The sequence below is a fragment of the Triticum urartu genome, chromosome 2A (assembly GCF_056163025.1).
Source record: "Triticum urartu cultivar PI428250 chromosome 2A, HENAU_Tu73, whole genome shotgun sequence".
Classification (NCBI taxonomy): Eukaryota; Viridiplantae; Streptophyta; class Magnoliopsida; order Poales; family Poaceae; genus Triticum; species Triticum urartu.
Window position 1 is genome coordinate 238073264 of NC_141874.1, and position 21573 is coordinate 238094836.

Sequence of the window (21573 nt, forward strand, 5' to 3'; positions counted from 1 at the left end):
TGCTTCCAAATTTATTTTATGTTGACATAGAGTGGGACTAATGCCCTTAAGATCATCAAGAGTATATCGAATAGCAGCACGGTGCTTCTTCAGAGTTTTCAATAATCTTTCTTCTTCATGCTCTGAAAGATTAGCACTAATAATAACAGGATATATCTTCTTTTCATCAAGAAAAGCATATTTAAGATTATCAGGCAACGGTTTAAGCTCAAACACGGGATCACCCTTAGGTGGAGGGGGATCCCCTAGGATTTCAACAGGCAAATTGTGTTTCAGAATAGGTTCCTGTTTAAAGAATACCTCATCTATTTCCCTTCTTTCATTCATAAACATATCATTCTCATGGTCTAGCAAATATTGTTCTAAAGGATCACTAGGAGGTACAGCAATAGAAGCAAGACCAATAATTTCATCCTTACTAGAAAATTCTTCTTCATGGTGGTGTTTACTAAATTTAGAGAAATTAAACTCAAGAGTCATATCATCTAAGCCGACAGTAACAACATCCCTTGTGCAATCTTTGGTAGCATTAACAGTATTTAAGAAGGGTCTACCAAATATAATTGGACAAAAGCTATCTTGTGGGGAACCAAGAACAAGAAAATCAGCAAGATATTTAGTTTTCCCACACAAGACTTCAACATCTCTAACAATTCCCATTGGTGAAATAGTATCTCTATTAGCAAGTTTAATAGTTACATCAATTTCTTCTAACTCAACAGGTGCAATATCATGCATAATTTCTTTGTATAAGTCAATAGGTATTGCACTAGCACTAGCACCCATATCACATAAGCCATGATAACAATGATCTCCTATTTTAACAAAAACAACAGGCATGCCTACCACAGGTCTAGGTTTATCTGTATCACGGGGTTTAGCAATTCTAGCAGTTTCATTACAGAAGTAAATAACATGCCCATCTATATTATCAGACAAGAGATCTTTAACAATAGCAATATTGGGTTCAACTTTAACTTTCTCAGGAGGTGTATATGTTTTAATATTGCTTTTACGAACCACAGTTGAAACTTTAGCATGATCCTTTATCCTAATAGGGAAAAGTGGTTTCTCAACATAACAAGTAGGAACAATAGGATCGTTATAAGTGACAGTCTTTTCTTCAACTTTAATAGGTGCAGCTACTTTTACTTCTATGGGAGGATGATATTTAAACCACTTCTCCTTAGGGAGATCAACATAAGTAGCAAAAGATTCACAAAAAGAAGCTACTATCTCAGAATCAAGTCCATATTTAGTGCTAAACTTACGGAAAATATCGGTATCTATAAAAGATTTAACACAATCAAACTTAGGTGTCATACCTGACTCCTTACCTTTGTCGAGATCCCAATCTTCAGAGTTGCGTTTAATTCTATCCAATAAATCCCATCTAAATCCAATAGTCTTCATCATAAAAGAGCCAGCACAAGAAGTATCGAGCATGGTGCGATTATTTTCAGAAAGCCGAACATAAATTTTTGAAGAATTGTTTCTCTTGGGAGCTCATGATTGGGGCATGAATATAACATTGATTTAAGCCTCCCCCAAGCTTGAGCGATGCTTTCTCCTTCGCGAGGCCAAAAATTATATATATAATTGCGGTCACGATGAACAAGATGCATAGGGTAATACTTTTGATGAAATTCCAATTTCAATCTTCTATAGTTCCATGATCTCGTATCATCACATAGCCTATACCATGTCAATGTGTCTCCCTTCAAAGATAAAGGGAAGACCTTCTTCTTAGCAACATCATCGGGTATACCTACAAGCTTAAATAATCCACAAACTTCATCCACATATATTAGGTGTTCAACAGGATGCTTTGTTAGGTGTTCAACAGGATAATTTGACATGTGGGTGGACCGGTGCTTGGGTGCTGTTCTTACTTGAACAAGCATCCCACTTATGATTAACCTCTATTGCAAGCATCCGCAACTACAACAAAAGTATTAAGGTAAACCTAACCATAGCATGAAACATATGGATCCAAATCAGCCCCTTATGAAGCAACGCATAAACTAGGGTTTAAGCTTCTGTCACTCTAGCAACCCATCATCTACTTATTACTTCCCAATGCCTTCCTCTAGGCCCAAATAATGGTGAAGTGTTATGTAGTTGACGTTCACATAACACCACTAGAGGCTAGACAACATACATCTCATCAAAATATCGAACGAATACCAAATTCACATGACTACTAATAGCAAGACTTCTCCCTTGTCCTTAGGAAAAAACGTAACTACTCACAAAGCATATTCATGTTCATAATCAGAGGGGTAATAATATGCATAAAGGATCTGAACATATGATCTTCCACCAATTAAACCAACTAGCATCAACTACAAGGAGTAATTAATACTACTAGCAACCTACTAGCACCAATCCTGGACTTGGAGAAAAGAATTGGATACAAGAGATGAACTAGGGTTTTGAGATGAGGTGGTGCTGATGAAGATGTTGATGGAGATTGCCCTCTCCCGATGAGAGGAGCGTTGGTGATGACGATGGCGATGATTTCCCCTCCGGGAAGGAAGTTTCCCCGGCAGAACAGCTCTGCCGGAGCCCTAGATTGGTTCCGCCAAGGTTCCGCCTCGTGGCGGCGGAGTTTCGTCCCGAAAGGTTGCTTCTGGTTTTTTCTCGACGAAAGACTTCATATAGCAGAAGATGGTCATCGGAGAGCCACCAGGGGGCCCACGAGGTAGGGGGCGCGCCCTAGGGGGCGCACCCACCCTCGTGGAAAGGGTGTGGGGCCCCTGGTCTTCATCTTTGGCGAGGATTTTTCATTATTTATTATAAGGTATTCCGTGCAGTTTCAGGACTTTTGGAGTTGTGCAGAATAGGTCTCTAATATTTGCTCCTTTTCCAGCCCAGAATTCCAGCTGTCGGCATTCTCCCTCCTTATGTAAACCTTGTAAAATAAGAGAGAATAGCCATAAGTATTGTGACATAATGTGAAATAACAGCCCAAAGGAGGTACGTGGATATATATAGGAGGAAGGAGTATGTCGGTGGAGCAACAGGGGGCCCACGAGGGTGGAGGGCACGCCTGGTGGGGGTGGGCGCGCCCCCCTACCTCGTGGCCTCATGTTTCCTTTCTTGACGTAGGGTCCAAGTCTCCCGGGTCTTGTTCGTTGAGAAAATCACGTTCCCGAAGGTTTCATTCCGTTTGGACTCCGTTTGATATTCCTTTTCTTCAAAACCCTAAAACAGGCAAAAAACAGCAATTCTGGGATGGGCCTCCGGTTAATAGGTTAGTCCCAAAAATAATATAAAAGTGGATAATAAAGCCCAATAATGTCCAAAACAGTAGATAATATAGCATGGAGCAATCAAAAATTATAGATACGTTGGAGACGTATCAGTGGGTGGACCGGTGCTTGGGTACTGCCCTTACTTGGACAAGCATCCCACTTATGATTAACCTCTATTGAAAGCATCTGCAACTACAACAAAAGTATTAAGGTAAACCTAACCATAGCATGAAACATATGGATCCAAATCAGCCCCTTACGAAGCAATGCATAAACTATGGTTTAAGCTTCTGTCACTCTAGCAACCCATCATCTACTTATTACTTCCCAATGCCTTCCTCTAGGCCCAAATAATGGTGAAGTGTCATGTAGTTGACGTTCACATAACACCACTAGAGCAGAGACAACATACATCTCATCAAAATATCGAACGAATATCAAATTCACATGACTACTAATAGCAAGACTTCTCCCATGTCCTCAGGAACAAACATAACTACTCACAAAGCATAAACATGTTCATAATCAGAGGGGTATTAATATGCATATAGGATCTGAACATATGATCTTCCACCAATTAAACCAACTAGCATCAACTACAAGGAGTAATTAACACTACTAGCAACCTACTAGCACCAATCCCGGACTTGGAGACAAGAATTGGATACAAGAGATGAACTAGGGTTTTGAGAGGAGATGGTGTTGATGAAGATGTTGATGGAGATTGCCCTCTCCCGATGAGAGGAGAGTTGGTGATGACGATGGCGATGATTTCCCCCTCCGGGAGGGAAGTTTCCCCGGCAGAACAGCTCCGCCAGAGCCCTAGATTGGTTCCGCCAAGGTTCCGCCTCATGGCGGCAGAGTTTCGTCCAAGAAGATGGCTTCCTATTTTTTCCATCGAAAGACTTCATATAGCAGAAGATGGCCACCAGAGGGCCACTAGGGGCCCACGAGGTAGGGGGCGCGCCAGGGGGGTAGGGCGCCCCCCCCCCTCGTGGGCAACGTGTGGCCCCCTGGTGAATCTCTTCCGCTGAATATTTTTTATATATTCTAAAAACGTCTTCCGTGAAGTTTCAGGACTTTTGGAGCTGTGCAGAATAGGTCTCTAATATTTGCTCCTTTTCCATCCCAGAATCCCAGCTGCCGGCATTCTCCCTCTTTATGTAAAACTTGTAAAATAAGAGAGAATAGGCATAAGTATTGTGACATAATGTGCAATAACAGCCCATAATGCAATAAATATCGACATAAAAGCATGATGCAAAATGGACGTATCAACTCCCCCAAGCTTAGACCTCGCTTGTCCTCAAGCGAAAGCCGAAATCGAAAAATATGTCCACATGCTTAGAGATAGAGGTGTCGATAAAAATAAAATACAGACATGAGGGCATCATGATCATTCTTAGAACAGCAAGTTATATAATTCTTGTCATATAATCTCGTATGCTAGAGTAATAATTCAATCACAATTTCAAGTATGAATCGTAAACTTCATTGAAAACTAACAACTATAATCTCAGTCATTGGAGCAATTGCAATTTATCATAATATAGGAAAGAGTCAATGTATAAGAGCTTTTCAGCAAGTCCACATACTCAACTATCATATAATCTTTCACAATTGCTGACACTCACGCAATACTTATGGGTATGGAGTTTTAATCGGACACAGAGAAAGATAGGGGCTTATAATTTTGCCTCCCAATGTTTTACCTCAAGGGTAATGTCAACAATAATAGTTCATGAAAACTCACATCCAATTAGCCATATATACCAGGATCTTTCCAACATACCGCGCTTGCCAAAGGATAAAATGTAAAAGGAAGGGTGAAGATCACCATGACTCTTATGCAAGGTAGGAAGTGAAAGTAAAAGATAGGCCCTTCGCAGAGGGAAGCAGAGGTTGTCATGCACTTTTATGGTTTGATGCACAAAATCTTAGTGCAAAAAATGTCACTTTATATTGCCACTTGTGATATGGACCTTTATTATGCAGTCTGTCGCTTTTATTTCTTCCATATCACACGATCGTATAAAGCTTATTTTCTCCCACGCTAATAAGTCATACATATTTAGAGAGCAATTTTTATTGCTTGCACCGATGACAACTTACTTGGAGGATCTTACTCAATCCCTAGGTAGGTATGGTGGACTCTTATGGCAAAACTGGTTTAAGGGTATTTGGAAGCACAAGTAGTATTTCTACTTGGTGCAATGAATTTGGCTAGCATGAGGGGGAAAGGCAAGCTCAACATGTTGGAGGATCCAAGACAATATAATTTATCTCAGATGTAAGAAAACATAACCCATTACGTTGTCTTCCTTGTCCAATGTCAACTCTTTAGCATGTCATATTTTAATGAGTGCTCACAATCATAAAAGATGTCCAAGATAGTATATTTATATGTGAAGACCTCTCTTTCTTTATTACTTCCTATTAATTGCAACGATGACCAAAACTATGTTTGTCAACCCTCAACAATTTTTATTCATCATACCTTTTCTATGTGAGCTCATTACTCTCCATAAGATTCACATGATCTCTTTGTTTCTTTTTATTTCTTTCTCTTTTCTTTTATTCCCTTAGGATCATGGAAAAATAATCAAGCCCTTGACTCAACACTAATTTTATTATATAGCTCAAGGACTCGATTACATAGAAGGATTATAAAGCAAAACTCACAACTAGATCATACTAAGAACTTTTATTCTACTAGATCAAGATATTACCAAAAGGATCGAACTAAGAAAAACGGTAAAGATAAAAGTGATGGTGATACGATACCGGGGCACTCCCCCAACAGTTGCCAAGGGGAGTGCCCATACCCATGTGATTATGTCTCCTTTGTTGGTGAAGAAGGTGGAGTTGTTGATGATGGATAGTCGCACATCGAGCGTAGGAGGTCTTCTAACTTGCGTATAATGCCCTTGAGTGCGATGATATGCTCCTTCAACAAAATATTTTCACGTGTGAGATACTTATTTTGTATACGAGCTAACTCAATCATTTTGAAAGCTTCGATCTCTGTTGGGGTAAGAAGATTGTGATCAAGTTGAAGGGTGTCTTCTGTTGCCGGAACTTGATCCCCCATGGATTTCTTGATCCCTTCATCCTTGTTGATCTCCATGGGTTCTTCTCTCTTCAGCTCTATCTTCATTAGCCAAGCATCGTTGCCCTCATGGTTGGAGGAGGAGGGAGACGACATAGTGCTTGGCCTTGACAACCCTGACAGAAAACAGCTCAAAACAAAGACAGGAGATTTTTGTGTGATACAGGAGTCAAAACCTCCGGGAGTATAATGAATTTTTGCCGACCAAAATATGTGTCATGTACGAAAACGGAGTCCAGAGAGCACACGAGGTGCCCACGAGGTAGGGAGGCGTGCCCAGGGGGATAGGGCGCGCCCTCCACCCTCGTGGAGCCCTCGTGTCCTTCCCGGACTTCTTCTTATTTTTCTGTTTTTCTAAATATTCCAAAACGAAGAAATATTGCCTTAAAAACTGTTTTGGAGTCGGTTTACTTACCGTACCACATACCTATTCCTTTTCGGAGTCTGAAACGTTCCGGAAAGTGTCCCTTATGTATTCCTCCGGGGTTACGGTTTCAATAACATTGGTTTCAACATTTATGGGATTACCTAAGATATAATGTTTGATTCTTTGACCGTTCACCACCTTCGGATTTGTGCCTTCAAAGTTGTTGATTTTTATGGCACCGGAACGGTAGACCTCTTCGTTAACGTAAGGGCCTTCCCATTTAGAGAGAAGTTTTCCTGCAAAAAATCTTAAATGCGAGTTGTATAGCAATACATAATCACCTACATTAAACTCACGCTTTTGTATCCTTTTGTCATGCCATCTTTTAACTTTTTCTTTAAACAACTTGGCATTTTCATAGGCTTGGGTTCTCCATTCATCAAGTGAGTTAATATCAAATAGCCTCTTCTCACCGGCAAGTTTAAAATCATAATTGAGTTCTTTAATGGCCCAATATGCCTTGTGTTCTAGTTCGAGAGGTAAGTGACATGCTTTTCCATAAACCATTTATTACAGAGACATACCCATAGGATTTTTATATGCAATTCTATAGGCCCATAATGCATCGTCAAGTTTCTTGGACCAATTCTTTCTAGATCTATTAACAGTCTTTTGCAAAATTAATTTGAGTTCTCTATTACTTAATTCTACTTGACCACTAGACTGAGGGTGATAAGGGGATGCAATTCTATGATTAACATCATATTTAGCAAGCATTTTACGGAGAGCACCATGAATGAAATGTGATCCACCATCAGTCATTAAATATCTAGGGACTCCAAACCTTCGAAAAATAACTTCTTTAAGCATTTTAATAGAAGTGTTATGATCAGCACTACTAGTTGGAATAGCTTCTACCCACTTAGTAACGTAATCAACAACAACTAGAATATATGTATAACCATTAAAGGAAAGGGTCCCATATAGTCAAAGCCCCAAACATCAAACGGTTCAATAACAAGTGAATAATTCATAGGCATTTCTTGACGTCTACTAATATTACCAATTCTTTGACATTCATCACAAGATAGGACAAACTTACGGGTGTCCTTGAAGAGAGTAGGCCAATAAAAACCAGATTGCAATACCTTATGTTCAGTTCTATCTCCAGCATGGTGTCCTCCATAAGCTTCAGAGTGACACTTGCGTAGGATCTATTCCTATTCATGCTTAGGTACACAACGTCTAATAACACCATCTACTCCTTTATAAAGACTAGTACACTGCCCGTGCGTTGCCACGGGCTTTTTCAAATTTGTACTGATTGCATATATAAACACGATGCATGTGAAATTTGACATGTATAGAAAAGATAGACAGTAACAAATGAAAAATAGTTGAAATCCACTCCACTTGCAATAATTTCGATAAAAATGTAATTAGCCGACTTGTACTATGAGATCTGATCCACAAAGTAGAAAAGTGGTACAAAAACATACACCCTCCACCTGCAAGTACTTGTCTGAGAAATGGATTATCCATTCTCCGAGAAGTATTTCTGAACGGAGAGAGTACAACTATTTGTCGTGCACTATACTTTAATTGATGGATATCACTTGCATGTCTTTTTATGCTTAAGACCAATAGTCTCACAAAGCATGTCCATTGTTATTGTTCAATAATTGAATACCACACATGGGAGGATTTTGTTCCCTCAAAACAAATGTTCGAAGATACTACAACCAGAAACTTGATTGCATTATGAACTTGCCTGGAAAATTATTACATATGAAATTAGGCACTTGGAGGTTACCATTTAGGAACTACTGCAAAAAACACATGATTCCTACCATTTAGTAACCATTGTTGCATAAAATATTTCAACCCTTTCCCATCTACTATTCATATCTCAAATGATTTAGGACAGTCCGCATCTACTTTTCTTGGCTCAAATGGATTGACGTCCGTCCAGCTGCACTCAACTTTTAGGATATTTCTTTTTTGAAAGTCATGAAAACAATCATACAGTAAGACCAATGGTGATCATAAATGTCACTTGTAATTAAGTGATACTACATCCGTCCGGAATTACTTGTCGCTCAAACGATGCTAGAACATGATATTATTTACAATAGGTTCTCCTCTCAGCATGTAACCACTCCGCCGACTATTGCACACAAACTTTGGCCTTTCTCTCCTCATAAAAACATATGAGCTCTCAAGGCAACATGGTGAGTGCCTATTTCTTATGGATATCACAACTGTTGTAATTTAACATGTTGACACATTTTCTTTTCAATGGAGTGGTGTCTAGCCCACACAAATGCAACACTTTTAAAGAACTAATGCTCTTGTTATCCATAGAGCTAGAACAAATAAACAAATAATTTGAGGTATGGCTCTCTAACATTAGATAACCCCATGTAAATTACATATATGTAATCCTTCTAGATATTTTGCTTCTAATAAATTTGCAGTATGCTTTTAACCTACTATTTTAGATCTCTCATAGAAAACACGGAATCATGTGCTTTGGTAACCATGCCGAAAATAATATACCTTACATAAAGGAATGGAGGTAGTATAACATTATGATCCTCATGTACAGTAGGGGGCCTTGTTGACTTTTTGTTACCACTAACTCACTCTTCTTACATGGATGAAAAGTGATTCTTTTTCTTTCTTAGATGGATGAAAAAAGACATTGGGGAGAGGATGTAGTGGAACTGGGAATGCTATGTTTAGTAGCACAAATAGTTACCAGCTTTAGCATGATGTGGGAAGGTCCAAGTCTTGAAACTCTTTGACACAGTACGCAAAGTTGAATGCCAGCCCGTACTGACAACATTTAGTACAAGCTCAATTAAGAAGACAACATATTAATGTATTGAAAATTATAATCCTGCCAATAAATGTAGACCTTCATTATTATTCACCCAGGGTCTGTTTATGTTTTACCTGTGAGGCATTACATTTGTCATCACTTTAATATTTTTCTTCATGCAAAAAAAATTGCCTTTCTATTTAGTCATATACACTGCTGCTAGTCGACTCAGCTTAATGCATACAATCAACGAGAATTGCTTTGCATGCCATTAACTAACTATCACCAATAAAAGAAAGCTTTTGCTTTGGAATGCAGATTTTAGGCTCAAGGACCTCCAGCTCTCGGCCACCATGGTACAAGAGATGCTGAGAGTATGCTCTTTAGTGTATGAGAAAGTGTGAAATTATCTAGGGAGACTTAGTAAATTTTTCTCTGCCATAGTGTTACTCCAATCAAAATCAACCTATATGGTATATAAGGCAAAATGTCATATGAATTGGGATGTCCCAAGCTGATGTTCTTTGATAGTACTGTAGATGGTAACCCTGTTGCATGTAAATTTGGGCCTCTGTGTAATCTGGACTTCAGACACTGAATGCCGATTTCAGGGATGATGATACGACGTTTTGAGCAGCATTAAGCACGGACATTTTTTGAGCATCTATAATATAAATGCCCTCAATAAAACATGTCATATTTAATAGGTGATAAGGCAAGTCTGCAATAATAATATCGTAACAAGCTTCAACATTGCACACGCAACTTTTGTTTCTAAACAAAAAAGGTTATATAAAGATGATACAAATACGACACCGAACCCTAAAGCATAGCTCTTAAAAGTAAATAAATAAAATGAAAGTGGAATGTGATATGCTTAAATGAGGGTTGAAATACACTGAGAGCAGATTGTTACCCTTGCTCGGATTTAACTTTTTTGCAAAGAAGATCGCCGGCACTCAGATGGGCAAGCCCAAACTGGTTCAAGATCTAAACACACTGACTACCTTTGCCACTGCCTCGCCCTCCTGCTCTAGCAATATCAGCCATGGACTGATTATCTCAAAGATATATACGGCTTCTATGGTGTATGCAAATCTTAGGCTTATGAACAAGATATACTTGGTCAATAATACAACTTATCGTCCACTTCACCCTCAAGCTTAAGTAGAGTAGTAGACAAATTATCGTAAACTGCAGTGAGTAGAATAGTAGACAAGTTACCATCGGCCTGGTTATGCATGCATGAGACGAGACAGATGGATGGATTTTGTATAGATCGGATGTTGTCTGATGCTGGCTCTTGCAGTAGCAACTATGCTTGGACAACAACCTGCTTGTTCATGTGGTCCTGCCTCCTGCAGTGGATATAAATTACGAATATAAGTTTTACATTCGCTGTGGAATCGAACCAGGAAGATCTGAACCAAGTTTATATATTTTGTGCCTGCAATTCAATAGTAGTAAGGAATACATTCAATTTTTATGTTGCTTGAGAAAAAAGAAAAAACAGGGAAACAATAAAGTTATTCTTGCCTTGTTGATCTGAAAATATACAACCCCCATTTCTTCAGTATTTAACATGGAGGCATCATATCTGTGATTAAATGTTTTCTCATCTAATCTACGTCGCACATTAAAAAATCGTTAGAACTGTCGTACTCATGAGATATTTTTGCTCCGAACACAACTCATAGTAGTAGAGAACAGTAAGCAAATTTGCATTGAACTTACCAAAGTGACTGAGGCACTGTATCTATGGAAGACCTTTGTAGTAAAGCAAGACATTAAGCATTAGGTGAGCATTCACTGTAGTATCAAGCTTGCCAACAACACAACATCCCTTATTTTTATCTAGAAAAACCAGTAAACAAAGCATATGTAGTTCAACCAACATTGGAAGGTATCAGCACATAATTCTTTAATCGTCATGTATACAGGTAATTCAACATCTACACTATTCAAGTATCTTACCGAATCTTTACCGAGGAATTTAAACTGAGAGGCAAATATTCTTCATAGTGACAGCCTCAGTATCAACCTTCAGCATACTGAAAAGGATCGAAGTAATTAACATCATAACTGACGAAAGTTGGTTCATCGAACATAACTCTGAAAATTTAAAACAAATAGAAGCGTTGTTGCGGCAAAGAAATGATGTCATGAACACAGACAAGTTTTGACTGGAAATTTCTCCTTAGTGCTAACTATAACTTTCTGGAGCAACTAATAGTAGTTTTTATAAAAGATAAACCCCAGCCTCCTCCAAAGCACTCAAGCTAGTTATTGGTTATACACCAGGCAAATAATTTGTGTCCTGATATCTTCCCAATCCGTACTTGGATTCTTAATTGGGTTTTGAACAATCACATATAAAGAATAATGATTCAACTTTCCCAGCAAGATCCCAGAATCTACAAAATACGAACCCCCTGACAATTTGCATACTGGAATAACCAGGACCCCTTATCCCGGAATCTACAAAATACGAATCCCCTGACAATTTGCATACTGGAATAACATATTATAAGAATATATTACCACCCCCAGAGGACAACCCCTAAGATTATGCACGGTAAAATCAAGGAAGAAATAGGTGGAAGTAGAACACAATTAGTGCACCTACTAAACACCTTTTACTTCTATTATATGTACCTAACTAAACCACTGATTACTCCACCACTAGCTGCCCCTGCAAGCCTTTAAAACCAACATCTTCCACATTGTGTCAGAGAGGAGCAGAAAACATAGAAAAACAAGAGGCACACATACATTATGCATATCTTTTGGAAGCTCGAGTTTGGGCTCTCAGGAGTATTCTTCCTTCATCCCGAGTTCCCAACCCACCATGTTGCAGAAAACAAAATATGCCATATTAGTTCCTCGGGTAATGGAACTGGAGTACATCAGTTAATGCATCGATTGAGTGGAACCTTTGGGTGAGAGGTAGACCATGGTACTGAAGACGTTCTCGCAGTTGGCGCCCTTTCCCAACCTCGTCATCTGCAGCGTCGGGTGGTACTTGTTCCTCAGGTACACGTGCATCCTCAGCAACTTCATCCTACCCTGCGAACGAGGAGACATAGATATTGTATTTGGTTCATGCAATTTTTCTCCATTTTTCCGTATTCAATCCAATGGCGATGAGAACCTAGCAACCCGTGCAAGTGTACCATATGTCCATATGTGCAAGCTCCACCTCGTTGGGAAAAGTGAAAGAACATGTTTGTTCAAACGTACTTCATCTCCTATCGTCAACCTGTTCACAAAGATAGTAGCAACGTTCCTCATGCTAGGAGAGATGCAGTATCCAGCATTCTAGCCTCATCTTCTTTGAAGGCAACTATAGTACAGATACTCAAATAATTGGAATTTCGCGCAACACAACTATTGGAAAGAATCCAAGATCCGCCTTCAAAATAAGCAAACACAACTACTGGAATTCGTGCTAAAAAATATCTGCTGTTGTATGAACAATTGACTTCAATAACCAACAAACGTATATACTCAAATAGAAGTCCTGGATTCAGAAATTCCTTGCACGTTCATCGGATCGATGTCGCTCCCAACTCAGACTTGGATCCATGCAGGTGTACTTTCTCATCAGGACTTGGGAACTCGGGATCAGATTAGATCAGTTTCGTCTACTGCATCCAGCAGCGTGAGATCCATGTCGATTTGGGGAGGGAGAGGAGCAGCGTGTGGGAGGAGGGAAGCACACCGCGCGGCTCATGGAGGAGGAGGGATTCAGGGAGAGATACGAATATCGGGGGTTGGTTAGGGTTACCTAGGCTGCCACGTGATCCAGCGCAGCGGGAGGGGCTGGCCCTGAGGAGCGACGATCCGCCGCGTCCATCGACCGGGGGCCTGGCCAGCGCCAGTGGCTTCCTCCATCGTCGCCGCCGTCCGGGGAGGGACGTAGGCACGGCGAGGCAGACGAGGCTGGTAGTGCGATTGATTCGGTGGGCGGCTGCATCTAAGGGAGACGACAGTGGGGTTCTCGCTCGAGGGCTCTCTAGGTGCCTCGCTGCTCACTCGCTCGTGCGAGCAGTGGAACTTTTTTGGCTGGTTTTATTTTGTCTGTTTTTCTGGCATGCGGGAGAACTATGTGGACGTGGTTTTGCTTGGATTTTTTGGAATTGGGAGGTGGGAACAAGGACGAAAATCGTCTCTGGTGGGACGAAAATTGACCGGCAGAGACTACCAACTGCTCCATTAGGAGTAGAGATGTGGGTCATCCCAAAAATAATGCCTTAAATCATAGAAGAACTTTTTCTTTTGCTGGTATGTGAAACTAGGTGGTTTAAACTTAGCAATAATGTAATTAGCATAATCAGCATACCATGGAGCAGTATGAGAAGCATTTATGACATTTAATTGCTCATCGGGAAAACTATCATCAATAGGAAGTGGTCATCAAGCACATTTTCTAACCTAGACAAGTTGTCTGCAACGGGGTTCTCAGCTCCCTTTCTATCAACAATATGTAAGTCAAATTCTTGTAGCAAGAGAACCCATCTAATAAGTCTAGGTTTAGCATCTTTCTTTTCCATAATATATTTAATAGCATCATGATCAGTGTGAATAGTTACTTTAGAATCAACAATATATGGTCTGAACTTATCACAAGCAAATACAGCTGCTAAGAATTCTTTTTCAGTAGTAGCATAATTTCTTTGAGCATTATCTAGAGTTTTACTAGCATATTGAATAACATTTCGTTTCTTATCAACTCTTTGTCCTAGAATAGCACCTACAGCATAATCACTAGCATCACACATAATTTCAAAGGGTAAATTCCAATCAGGTGGCTGAACAATAGGTGCAGAAATCGATGCTTTCTTAAGTATTACAAATGCTTCTACACAATCATCATCGAAAACAAATGGTATATCTTTTTGTAATAAATTAGTTAGAGGCCGAGAAATTTTCAAGAAGTCCTTAATGAACCCCTATAAAAACCGGCGTGACCAAGGAAACTTCTTATACCTTTGATGTCCTTGGGACATGGCATCTTTTCAATAGCATCAACCTTGGCTTTATCAACTTCAATACCTCTTTCAGAAACTTTATGCCCCAAGACAATACCTTCATTAACCATAAAGTGGCACTTTTCCCAATTCAAGACAAGATTAGTTTCTTCACATCTCTGCAAAACTCGATCAAGGTTGCTTAAGCAATCATCAAGAGAAGATCCATAGACGAAGAAATCATCCATGAAAACCTCACAAATCTTTTCACAAAAGTCAGGGAATATAGCCATCATGCATCTTTGAAAGGTAGCAGGTGCATTACATAAACCAAAAGGCATACGTCTATAAGCAAAAGTACCAAAAAGGCAAGTAAAAGTAGTCTTTGATTAATCTTTGGCTGACACAGGTATTTGAGAGAAACCAGAATAACCATCTAGAAAGCAAAAATGTGTATGTTTGGATAATCTTTCTAGCATTTGGTCGATAAAAGGTAAGGGGTAATGATCCTTTTTAGTTGCCTTATTTAATTTGTGGAAATCAATTATCATCCTATAACCTATAATAATTCTTTGAGGAATCAATTCATCTTTATCATTAGGAACAACAGTAATACCTCCCTTCTTAGGGACACAATGGACGGGACTTACCCACTGACTATCAGCAACGGGATAAATTATACCCGCCTCAAGGAGCTTTAGTATTTCCTTTCTTACCACTTCTTTCATTTTAGGATTCAGCCGTTGTTGATAGTCACGAACTAGTTTAGCATCTTCTTCCAAATTAATTTTATGTTGACATAGAGTGGGACTAATGCCCTTAAGATCATCAAGAGTATCCCAATAGCAACACGGTGCTTCTTCAGAGTTTTCAACAATCTCTCTTCCTCATGCTCTGAAAGGTTAGCACTAATAATAACAGGATATATCTTTTTCTCATCAATATAAGCATATTTAAGAGTATCAGGTAACGGTTTAAGCTTAAACACGGGATCACCCTTGGGTGGAGGAGGATCCCCTAGGATTTCAACAGGCAAATTGTTTTCCAGAATAGGTTCCTGTTTAAAGAATACTTCGTCTATTTCCCTTCTTTCATTCATAAACATACCATTTTCATGGTCTAGCAAACATTGTTCTAAAGGATCACTAGGAGGTACGGCAATAGAGGCAAGACCAATAATTTCATCCTTACTAGGTAGTTCTTCTTCACGGTGTTGTCTACTAAATTTAGAAAAATTAAATTCATGAGTCATATCATCTAAACTGATAGTAACAACATCCCTTTTGCAATCTATGGTAGCATTAACAGTGTTCAGGAAAGGTCTACCAAATATAATGGGACAAAATCTATCTTGTGGGGAACCAAGAACAAGAAAATCAGCAGGATATTTAGTTTTCCCACACAAGACTTCAACATCTCTAACAATTCACATTGGTGAAATAGTATCTCTATTGGCAAGTTTAATTATGACAGCAATATCTTCTATCTCAGTAGGTGCAATATCATGCATAATTTCTTTTTATAAGGAATAAGGTATTGCACTAGCACTAGCACCCATATCACATAAGCCATGATAACAATGATCTCCTATTTTAACAGAAATAATAGGCATGCCTACCACCAATCTATTTTTATCTTTAGCACAAGGTTTAGCAATTCTAGCAGTTTCATCAAGGAAATGAATGACATGCCCGTCAATATTATCAGACAAGAGATCTTTAACAATAGCAATATCAGGTTCAACTTTAATTTGCTCATGAGGTGTATAAGTTTTAATATTGCTTTTACGAACCACAGTTGAAGCTTTAGCATGATCCTTTATCCTAACAGGGAAAGGTGGTTTCTCAACATATGCAGTAGGAACAATAGGATCATTATAAGTGACAATCTTTTCTTCAACTTTAATAGGTGCAACTACTTTTACTTCTATGGGAGGATGATATTTAAACCACTTCACCTTGGGGAGATCAACATAAGTAGCAAAAGATTCACAGAAAGAAGCTACTATCTCAGAGTCAAGTCCATATTTAGTGCTAAATTTACGGCAAACATCGGTATCCATAAAAGATTTAACACAATCAAAACTAGGTGGCATACCTGACTCCTTACCTTTGTCGAGGTCCCAATCTTCAGAGTTGCATTTTATTCTTTCCAATAAATCCCATTTGAATTCAATAGTCTTCATCATAAAAGAGCCAGCACAAGAAGTATCAAGCATGGTGTGATTGCTATCAGAAAGCCGAGCATAAAAATTTTGAATAATCATTTCTCTTGAGAGCTCATGATTGGGCATGAATATAACATTGATTTAAGCCTCCCCCAAGCTTGAGCGATGCTTTCTCCTTCACGAGGCCAAAATATATATATAATTGCGATCACGATGAACAAGATGCATAGGATAAAAAATTTCTGATGAAATTCCAATTTCAATCGTTTGTAATTCCAAGACCCCATATCATCACATAGCCTATACCATGTCGATGCATCTCCCTTCAAAGATAAAGGGAAAACCTTCTTCTTAACAACATCTCCGGGTACACCTGCAAGCTTAAATAATCCACAAACTTCATCCACATATATTAGATGCTCATCAGGATGTTTTGTTCCATCTCCTAAAAAGGATTAGCTAGCAGTTTCTCTATCATACCCAAAGGAATTTAAAAGCAGAAATTTTCATTTTCAGTAGGTTCAGTAGGTTGAGGAGCAACTCTTTGCTCTACTGGTCGGGGTGAAGATACCCCGAACAAGCCCCTCAGAGGATTACTTTCCATAGTAACAAGTGACAGTAAATTTCAGCACACTATATAAATTTTTCCTTACCAAATTCCACCTACCAAAGGCGCTTCACTCCCCGGCAACGGCGCCAGAAAAGAGTCTTGATGACCCACAAGTATAGGGGATCTATCGTAGTCCTTTCGATAAGTAAGAGTCTCGAACCCAACGAGGAGCAGAAGGAAATGATAAGCGGTTTCCAGCAAGGTATTCTCTGCAAGTACTGAAATAAGTGGTAACATATAGTTTTGTGATAGGATAATTTGTAACGAGCAACAAGTAACAAAAGTAAATTAAGTGCAGCAAGGTGGCCCAATCCTTTTTGTAGCAAAGGACAAGCCTGGACAAACTCTTATATAGAGAAAAGCGCTCCCGAGGACACATGGGAATATCGTCAAGCTAGTTTTCATCATGTTCATATGATTCGCATTCGGTACTTTGATAATTTGGTATGTGGGTGGACCGGTGCTTGGTACTGCCCTTACTTGGACAAGCATACCACTTATGATTAACCTCTATTGCAAGCATCCGCAACTACAACAAAAGTATTAAGGTAAACCTAACCATAGCATGAAACATATGGATCCAAATCAGCCCCTTACGAAGCAGCGCATAAACTAGGGTTTAAGCTTCTGTCACTCTAGCAACCCATCATCTACTTATTACTTTCCAATGCCTTCCTCTAGGCCCAAATAATGGTGAAGTGTGATGTAGTCGACGTTCACATAACACCACTACAGAAGAGACAACATACATCTCATCAAAATATCAAACAAATACCAAATTCACATGACTACTAATAGCAATACTTCTCCCATGTCCTCAGGAAAAAACGTAACTACTTACAAAGCATAAACATGTTCATAATCAGAGGGGTATTAATATGCATATAGGATCTGAACATATGATCTTCCACCAATTAAACCAACTAGCATCAACTACAAGGAGTAATTAACACTACTAGCAACCTACTAGCACCAATCCCGGACTTGGAGACAAGAATTGGATACAAGAGATGAACTAGGGTTTTGAGAGGAGATGGTGCTGATGAGGATGTTGATGGAGATTGCCCTCTCCCGATGAGAGGAGCGTTGGTGATGACGATGGCGATGATTTCCCCCTCCGGGAGGGAAGTTTCCTCGGCAGAACAGCTCCGCCAGAGCCCTAGATTGGTTCCGCCAAGGTTCCGCCTCGTGGCGGCGGAGTTTCGTCGGAGAAGATGGCTTCCTATTTTTTTCCATCAAAAGACTTCATATAGTAGAGGATGGCCAGCGGAGGGCTACCAGGGGGCCCACGAGGTAGGGGGCGCGTCCAGGGGGTAGGGCGCGCCCCCAACCTCGTGGGCAGGGTGTGGCCCCCTGGTGAATCTCTTCCGCTGAGTATTTTTTATATATTCTGAAAATGTCTTCCGTGAAGTTTCGGGACTTTTGGAGCTGTGCAGAATAGGTCTCTAATATTTGCTCCTTTTCCAGCCCAGAATCCCAGCTGCCGGCATTCTCCCTCTTTATGTAAACCTTGTAAAATAAGAGAGAATAGGCATAAGTATTGTGACATAATGTGTAATAACATCCCATAATGCAATAAATATCGACATAAAAGCATGATGCAAAATGGACGTATCACTGGCTCCAGTCTGGTCCTCCGGGACATGGGCAGAGTGAATGCAATCGACGCAGGAGTTGGTGGCACAGCTGGAGGGACTGGCACTTATGGTTGTCCAGTTGGACCTGAGGCTGGAGCAGTCGACACCAGAGGCTGAGGAGTCGACAGAGGGGCGGCAAAAGAAACACCAGTTCGAGATGAGCCAGCTAGCTCTGGAAGAGCAGGCTCAGGTGGTGTATGAGTCATCTGGCCTGAAGGCACTCTCTTGGTGAAGCTTTCTAAAGTGGTCGAAGCCCTGCTTCTTTCTCCTATGTTCCTCGGAGTCTCCTCCTCCTCATCGTCTGGGAGTTGGATGACGTTGGTTGGCGCTGTAGTCACTCTACAATGAAATCTCAGTCGACCGCCAGGACAAATAGCGAAACAGAACAAGGTGCGACTCGATCATACCTGCCCGAGAAGTGGTTGCGTCCGCAGTCTCCGCGTCTGCATGCTCGTCATCGACCTCCATGTGGGACATCGAGGAAGTAGCAGCCCTGGGATTCAGAATTCCACTTGGTCAGCTAAAAGATTGAGGTCTGCAATAGCAACAAAGAAGAAGAAGAAGAAACACTCACGTTGAAGCAATAGGCACGGTGACCTTTATCCTGGGTAGGGCCTTCCGTGGCTTGGGTGGAACAATCTTAGCTTGCTTGGAAGTTTTTTCAGTTGGGTCAGGAGTTGGCGTCCGAGTGTGCTTCTAGATCCTGGCACTCGACATCGCAGCATTGCTCTGGACAGCTGCCGGATCTTGGGTCTGCTTGGAACGCACTCAGAACATGGAGGCGACTCGACTTCTTCGCTATCTTCAGAGTCGTCGCTATTGTCTTCGATGTTGTCGGCATAGTCGAAGTTAGCACTCCCTCCCTCGCTTTCCGCTCCTCCAACGAACTGTTCCCCGTTCGGCACGGGTGAGTACATCTTCGTGAACACCTGCAAGATACAAATTTCAGGATTAGTCGGGTTCTAGTTCAGTTGCATATTGAAAACCGAAATGATTCACTCGACAATTTATGACTCACCTCTCCTGGGGGTGTTCAGCATCAAAAGGCAGGATTCGCTTGGCTCCGCGTGGGTTATCGCGAGCTCCAATGATGCTCCTAAGCCACTGGGCCACGGTATCCTCACCGACCTCTTCTGGATGTGCCCTCGCGGTGTCGCCTGGACCCGAGTACAACCACATAGGGTGGTCATGCGCCTGCAAAGGATGGATGCGCCGACTGAGGAACACCTCCAGCAGATCCAGGCCCGTCACTCCACCCCGGATCAACTCAACGACTGCTTCGACCAAGATCGCCACCTCGCCCTTCTCCTCCTCTTCAATAGTCAACGAACAAGGGGCACGGAGTCTCTCCAGAGAGAAAGGGGGAAGACCAGTCGATGCACCAGGAGTCCAAACGTCCTTGCAATAAAACAAGGTCGACTGCCATGCCCTAACTGACTCGGGAAAATTCATGGACGAAAAGCACTCTTACCCCTCATTTGGATGCCTAAATCCCCACTCATCTGGATCACGTGGGTTTTCTCGTCACTCGGGTTGGCTTTCTTGACCGACTGGGATCGACAGGTGAAGATATGGTTGAACAGGCCCCAGTGAGGATGGCACCCGAGGAAGTTTTCGCACATCAAAATGAATGCGGCAAGATACGATATGGTGTTTGGAGGAAAGTGGTGGATTTGTGCACCAAAGAAGTTCAAGAAACCACGGAAGAATGGATGTGGAGGCAGAGAGAAACCTCTTTCCACGTGGGTCAGGAGAAGAACTCGCTCACTATCGAGCGGTGCTGGCTCGAACTCTCCTTCCGGAAGCCTCCAAGATCCAGGCACTATCAGGCCGTCGGCGACGAGCCCCTCCAAATCTTCCTCCGTGACCGGAGAGGGGATCCAATCGCCTTGGATCTAGCCCGGCGGCAGAGCGGATCACGAGGTCGACCCCTTCTTGCCCTTGGTCGTCTTACTGGCACGCTCCAGCACCTTCGTCTTGTCCTTTGCCATCTCCGCGGTGGTCGACTAGAACGAGCGGAGTGGCGTTGCACTAGGGCGGGCGGAGCGGAGCAACGAGGAAGAAAGGGGAAAAGTGGTGGAAACTATTGCACACCTCGACCGCATCAACCTTTATACCCACCCGTCTGGGTGACTGACCTGTGGGTCCATGCAATCTCAGCGCATCCCACGACCGGCGCCAGCCCGATACGTGGCGAAAAAGGCGGAGCGAAGCTCAAGGAGTCCCTCCCCACTTGCCCCGCTTACTGTGTTGCGACCGGCCCACGTGCTTCTCCAAATTTCAAATCCCGCAGAATTTGGGTCCAAGGAATCAGTCGATCGCATCAGAGATATCCAAATCCAATCTGCTCGATGCCATGCTATTTATTTCACTTGGACATTCAAGAAGCCAGAATCGATCAAGGCGACTAACGGAGGATTAAACTACCCACATACTTTCAGACTCCCAAGGAAGTGTCTCCGAGACATGGAGGCGGGTCAAAATCAACTTCAATCCTTCTTCACTCGGTCCTCGATCCATTCGGGGCCTAATGACAATGACATGTACATAGGATAGGGTCCTAGGCCTGACCTATGTGCCCTACCCAAGGACACTACCCCAAAGGCCAAGACCTACAAAGACACAAAGAAGA

The 21573-nt window shown here is 41.3% G+C and overlaps 1 long non-coding RNA gene across 7 annotated transcripts; it reads right to left on the bottom strand.

The window, feature by feature from the left end:
- Positions 1 to 3785: 3785 nt before the first annotated feature.
- On the bottom strand, positions 3786 to 13633 carry LOC125536884 (uncharacterized). Of its 7 annotated transcripts, none has more exons than XR_007295287.2 (5): positions 13345 to 13633; positions 12709 to 12816; positions 12330 to 12623; positions 11532 to 11608; positions 3786 to 11411 (listed from the first exon to the last, which is right to left on the bottom strand). It is a non-coding gene; the product is annotated as an uncharacterized LOC125536884 (long non-coding RNA). The 7 variants fall into 7 exon arrangements; XR_007295289.2 differs by having other exon boundaries at positions 3786 to 11176; positions 11292 to 11608; XR_007295288.2 differs by having other exon boundaries at positions 3786 to 11181; positions 11292 to 11608.
- Positions 13634 to 21573: the final 7940 nt, after the last annotated feature.